This window comes from Tinamus guttatus, unplaced genomic scaffold, assembly GCF_059628265.1.
Source record: "Tinamus guttatus ecotype Peru unplaced genomic scaffold, ASM5962826v1 Tinamus_guttatus_pri_ptg000245l, whole genome shotgun sequence".
Lineage (NCBI taxonomy): Eukaryota > Metazoa > Chordata > Aves > Tinamiformes > Tinamidae > Tinamus > Tinamus guttatus.
The window spans coordinates 2,281,261-2,288,128 of record NW_028288779.1 but is presented as its reverse complement, the minus strand read 5'-3'; positions in this window follow the sequence as shown (position 1 = coordinate 2,288,128).

The window sequence follows — 6,868 nt, the reverse complement described above, 5'->3', positions numbered from 1 at the left end:
CCACTCTTTGATTATCTATGGTTTCATCTTCTTTACACCATCATAAGAGATGGATATTTACCTTCCAAATGAAGATTTAAGCTTCTTAGCAGCTAACTCTCTGATGGAGATTTAAGCATGTTGTGGTAAGACAGGAGTTGGCAATACTGTGAGAAAACATTAAAAAAAAGGGAAAAAGAAAACTAAAACAATCTCAGAACTTCAACAGACCTGCAAGTGAATTATTTTTTGATAGAGGATAAAAGTGTTGAGTTTTTCCATCACAAAATATGTGTATTACTGACTTGCAGTGACAAGTGAATGTAAAATATCACCATATTTACCAGATGCTATTTTGGACTCACTGTATCTTCAGAGATAGCTTTAGAGGGTAACAGTGGCATGGTCTTATCTTGTCTGCAGGATGGCTCTCTTGAGTAAGGATGTTTCGTGCAAGGAAGGCTTACAAGACCACTTCCTGGAAACTTCTGAGATGAATATACACAAGTGAAATAATAATTTGATTTGGGAATAGGGCAGAGGGAGGAAGGGGGTTGATCTTTGTTTGGGCTTTTTCTCTCCTGTTTCAAAATGAACCTAGTCAAAATATGTCTACCACAGAGGAGGATTTAACAGGATGTAAGTGGAACATGCAGTAATCACTTTGTAATGTTGTATATTCTTTCCTTTTTACTCTGTTGACAAATGTGTAAAAATAGACCAACGGCACACATTTAAAATCTTATGTTAATCACCTTTCTCCTTTCTCAATGAATATTTTAAACATAAAGGCTAAATATTGAAATAAAACAGACTGAAGTATTACCAAGATGCAAATGTAGATCTTATTGGCTCCTAATTAATCATCCGTGAACTATAAAGCTATTTTCAATTAGCCTGACAAATCAAAGGAAACAATCATATTTGCTGATATTAAGCTTGAAAGATTATTATTATTTTTTTAATTCATGGTGCTGCAACCTTTCCCTCCTTTGGCTCATCAACAGATTGCAGTCAGACTAAGGTGCTGATCCCAATTCCTTGGCCATGGTGTAAATTAGATGAGGATTCAGACAGCAGGATTTTGCACTCATGCATTGCAATGTTTGGATCTTCCAACTGAGTTTAGTCTCTTACTCTAACTCTTTCCTAAGAAAATTATTTCCCCTTGCAGCTTCCCCCCAAAAATCTTTCATAAATCTTAGTGGTATTGAGTGAGATGAGCAGGATCAGGCCCAGCTCAGAGAATTATCATCCTTAAAAAGTTTCGAAACACAAATGCAGACACTCTGTCTGTATACACTCTAGAAAATACACACAGTTTGTTTAGACAGCTCTTATATCAGCAGTAAATGATGAGCTAGAACTCCTGTTGCAAGCAGGCTTTTGCAGTCCCTTCTTGTTTCAAGAGCAGCATGAATGGGACATCTCACATTGAGAGCACTATGTGTGTGCCCGAGGTGCAGCACAAGATGCCAAAGCAATGCAAGTGTTTGGTTTCCTTCCTTCCCTTTTCTTGCATAGAAATACCACAGAGATGCTTTCTGAGGGGTCAAATCTTGCGGTCTTTGTGCAAGGAAAACATCTTTGGGGAATTTTGCATGAGTAATAATAACAGATGAGGTGATGTGATAATAACTGATGTGATTTTATTAATTATATCTTATTCATGGACTGAGTAAATGTCCATTGACATGAGTGAAAAGATCGCCAATGAATTCAGCAAGACTTCAATGAGGATCTCCTAAATATTCATTTCAGTGTTATCATCTTTGATTTATCTATTTCAGCTAACTGGTTAGCCGCACCAGTGATGAGTCAGTACTTGTGCACACATGAACACACACAATACTGTTTTTAAGGCCATTTTTAGGGTTTCAAATCATAATGCCCCAAGGTTCTAGAGACTAGAACTTTCATTATGAACAGTATTGGCAAAATGTTTATTTTTGGCCTATGCATTTGAATTAGGAGATGCCTTAGGGAACATTCTCATGAGCATTTGCGTTCAGATTAGGAGCTGCAAGCTTTTTAAGTGATTTCCTAGTAGTTCTAGTTTAGAGGATGACCCTAAACCAGACATTGTGACTCCCCTGATGTGTTACTACTGTTAATGGAAGTTAAATTCATGCTGACAAAATAAAACCAGTCTGCAGCAGCTCCCAGAATAAGGTCTTTGGATCCTCAGTAGTTTTCCTCTCCAGTCGTACTCCTCTTACATTGCACCGACTTGCTAATGTAGACCCTGCCCAAATGGCACATTCACATCCTCTTTTTTGACCCCAGTTCCTCTGCTTCACTTAGGACGAGTGGTCCTCTGTGGAAGAAACAGGGCAGGTGGCAAAGGAGCTACAGCTGCCTGTCTTGTGTTTTGACGAGTTTGGAAACTGCATAGAATAACCGACTAAAGGAAGTTCTTATGAAAAAGTCAGGCATAGCACCTTCAAAACACCTTAAAAAAACTGCATGTCTGTCTGTGTCTCTACCACAGAGGTCCTATATGGTGCTGGGAAACTCATTTAACTCAGTCATATCATGCAGGGCAGCCACCAGTAGTGCAATCTTGATTTTTGGGGATATCCAGTTTCATATCCTGAGGCACATTTTGCAGAAATGTTAAATGTTGCCAATAGTATCTGAAGATCATGGATTAATGCTGTGAAATACCAAATTCTTTAAGTATTTGTCTCAACCTATATTCCAAACCAAGGTCATGTTTATTTGTTCTTTGCCTCTGTCTTGGACCTCCTTATACACTCAGACCCAGGAAATAATAACTGCTTCTCACCTCAGAAATGTCACGGACATAAATCCATCACTTGTGAAGTGCTCAGATACAACTTGATGAGCACTGTACAAAGTCCATCAGAGTCAACAGGCCTGCAGGAAGAAATGCGTGAGGGGTGAGCAAAACACAGGTCCCCTGCTCACGAAAGGCAATGTCATCTCTGCGCACTGAGCGAGGCAAAGGAAAAATTTGGATGCAAGTGTCATAACATCTGTGTAGAAGATAAAATGGAGGTGGAGGTGGAAGGAGGTTGAACAATGGAGCCTGGTGTTTCCTGACATTTCAGTTGTTGGCTTTTTAATCTTCACACTGGGCTTTGAGCATATTTTTGTGGTTACATTTTTCTGTAAATATATATGTGTATAGGTAAAGATGGCTGGTTATATGTGGTATGGATTCCAGACTTTGTCAGAAAAGGAAATGTGGTGTCATGCATATGTATTAGTATGTCTAGACCCAGAGAACTGGAGGGCACAGCATGACTGTTGTCACCTGCCTGTCTTTATTGGCTGTGCCATGTTTTGTGCATACCTATGTGACTATCCATGTAGAAACCAAGGCAAAACACAAATATATAGCCAATTTATGCCTGTTTCACACAGTTGCCTCAAGCTATGCAGACTCACGAGTAGATGTTGGATCACTCAATCTTAGAAGTATATTTCCCCTGTTATAAGTTTAAATTAAGGCTTTGACCTGGAGCTCAACTTATTTTTTTTTCTCTCAAGGTACAAAACACCTGGTTATTTAACCTATCCTTTTACATTTCCACTCTGGGTTACTGTCAACTCCAGAATCACTGAAATAATTAATTAAATCTTGTCCTCTGGGAAGGTGGAAGTGACTGAAATGCTGAGGGAGAGCTTGTTTTTGAGTCTTGTAGGGTAGTGTTCATGCTAATGTGGATGATTAGCTCAAATTCTGGATGCTTATTTAGACTTAGCCCATGAATTGTTTTAGTTCCCAATTAATATTATATTAAATATTATAGTGAAATTATTTGCTTAACTATTTCAGTATTAGAACCATACTAATCTTCTTACACTACTTGACTTGACTTTTTCTTTCATTAAGCCACAAATCACCCAGTGGTGTAGGTCAGGTTTGTGCCACTGAATTAAGGGAACAAGTGCTGCCTGCAGATCCAGGCTGCTTTATTCCAGGTCAGGATACAACCCTACAGCTCCAATTCTGCTTTTAATTGCACTCTCCCCTAGTGTTCACCAGCCATATAGATGCTTCCTTTCTCAACTGAGATAATTATGAATAATTAAGAGGCTAAAAGAAAGCAATACTAACTGCTGCAATTTTTTTTTTTTTTCATCTGCTGCTAGTTGCTTCTTGAGGTTGTTGGTTTGTTTTTCCCCTGGCATGGCCGTGTCTGACCACTGCCATGAAGGTTGGGGGGTGTCCACTTTGCAAGAGGTAAACTGTCTCGCCTGCAGAAAAGCAAATCAGTGGCAGAAAGTCATGACTTTTCTTCACGCACACAGAAATGATTGCTGATGAATTCACTTCCTGCAGAGCCATGCTGAAGCAGATTTATAGATTCTATGATAAATTCTCAACTATATTTAGGGACTCTGAGGAAACAGTAATGAATAGGCCTAGGTCCTGAACTGTGATCTTTGATTACAGTTGCTTTATTATAGTTTATATATATATATATATTTAGTACTAGTTTGAGACAGGAAGTAGAGGGTAACGCAGAATTATGCTAAGCCTGGAGAGGGGAGGATCATCAAGGCAGAGCTGAACAGAACCCATGGGAAAACCAAAAATGAGGTAGGAGAGACTGAATCCATGATGGATTTCTGAACAGTCACCCAGGGCCTTTCCATTAATAGTAGGCAGGATGTTTTCCTTTATGAAAACCCTAGGAAGTTTATCAGATATTGATAACCTTTCTATAAGAATTTTCATACTGTGTATACTGCATATGTATATGTAATAGGAGTATCACTGACTACATGCTGTCTTTTCTATAAAGTCTTACATGTAAAAAAAAAAAAAAAAAGAGTCATGTGTTTATGGCCTGTCAACCTTGTTTGTATTTAGTAGACCTTTTCCAAAAAGGTTATGGGAACAGATGGTAAAAGCCTATGAGATTTAAGGATGTGTATCTGGTCCTGATGTATATTGATGGGTCTTTCATTGATGCCACACAGAAATGACTGTTATCTTTGCGCAGGAAAGCCGTCCTTTTGCACCAGAAGATGTAAAAGCCATCTGCAGGATCCAGTAAGGATACCTCTTCTTGTTGTTTCATTGGCAAATTTGAAGTTTTATTCTGCAAACTCATGTGCCTTTGCCCTATGTTGTTGTCTCAAAATGCCCCTTCTCTCTAGTTTAGCCCTCAAAGTGAACAAAGTGAACAGTGCTTCTTTGGCTTTAGCAGTGTATTTCGGATTTAACTTACCAATAGAAAAGAGAAAAACTGTTCAAACTGCTCTCAAGATGTTTCGGGGGAAATAGATGGTTTCTATGAGTTTTTTCAAGATGGACTGGGTTGGGAGGAAGGTAGGAAAAAATGGGCTTTCTAGGCCTTTAAGTGGTGTTCATGCCACCTTGACTGATGCAGACCTTAGGCTGGTCTAGCACATAAGTGCTTGCTTTACTTACTTAAGTAAATTGGACCCTGTAGAATGTGTTGGCAGCTCAGAAGAGATTTATGATGTTTGGAGAGAGAAGGAAATCCTGTGTTCTCATGTTCTCACAGTTTTTTTTTTTTTCCTATTCCCTCCGATTCTACTTGTAATTTACCTCTCTAACTCAGTATCATGCATCTTTAGAGCATGCGTAGAGTGAACAACGCCCTTCAACTCAGATCTGCCTGCAAACATTGAGGATTAGGTCTTCACTGCAATGCTGCTGACATTGTTTTCCATGTCTTATTCTCTGCTCGCTTCCAGGAATTATCAAACAGGTGCCTTTGACTCAATTCTTCCTTCAGGACATCAGACACCCAGATCTTCTCTCTTCTCCATCATGAATCTCCTGCTCAATTAGGAACATAAATTATTTTTCCTTTAAGTTAATGAGAAGATTGTCGTCAATGAGACTCCAGGGGCATGCGATGGGCATCCACAGATTATGGATTTTGATGAGTGTCTGGGGAAAAACTGATGCAGATAAGTAGATTTCTGTTGTTTCAGGATAATCACAAAAAATTCTAGATGTTTTTAGATAGATCTGTTATATCTCTTAAATGTCATCTTTGACCATTTTTCAGCTAAGGATCTGGTTTTGGATCAGCCCAAACCAGGGTTGGATGTTGGATTTCCTGGGCTGTCAGCCACCCTTGGTCCTCAAAGGAGCAGACAGCCTGTCAGAGGTGATCAATAAATGCTATTGCCTGCCCTAGAGTATGAAGCTTATCAAAAAGAAACTCCCAGGAGGAGAGTCAAGCCTGGGATTTAATCTTGTCCGCACTCAGTTGATATTCAACGAGGGGGGTTATGATGGTGGCACTCTTCCTTGTTCACAGCATGTGCCCTCAAGCAATGAAAAAAGAGGTTGAAAACAGTAGCCTGATCCTTCTTCAACACTTTTTTTTTTTTTTTTTTTTTTACACTAGTGTCCTGGTTTATTTTCATCTCTCTTATACCTAAGGGAGGTAGAGTTACACTTTATTTATACTGGACTGAGATGAGTCTTTTGCATTCTAAGGTGGTCAGGAAAAGTTTATTTCTGTTCTCAATTGTTTCAATGTGATTGATTTTGCTGGGGTTAGAGCTGTGAAACTAAAGTTAGAATTAATCCAAAGCACAAAGATCTGCCCTGAATTATATGAAGATATGTTTCTGGATGAAAAAAAAAAAAAAAAAAAGGCATGTTTAGATTCCTCTGATCTCTATTACCTTTAGCAGTGTCAATGAAAGATGACAAGTGACTCATAGTGGCTAGGGAAAATAACTGAGCTTTCCTCTTTTCTGACTGTGTTTTCTGTGTTACCTGGTTCATCTGCATGTTTCGCTACCTCCTCATGCTTGGGCTTATACCTTTGAACTAGCTAAATATCCAGCTGGGACATTGCCCTTTTCAGGTACGTCTAATCCACTATCATGTATTGTCAGGGATGAAGATCTTCCCAGAAAACTT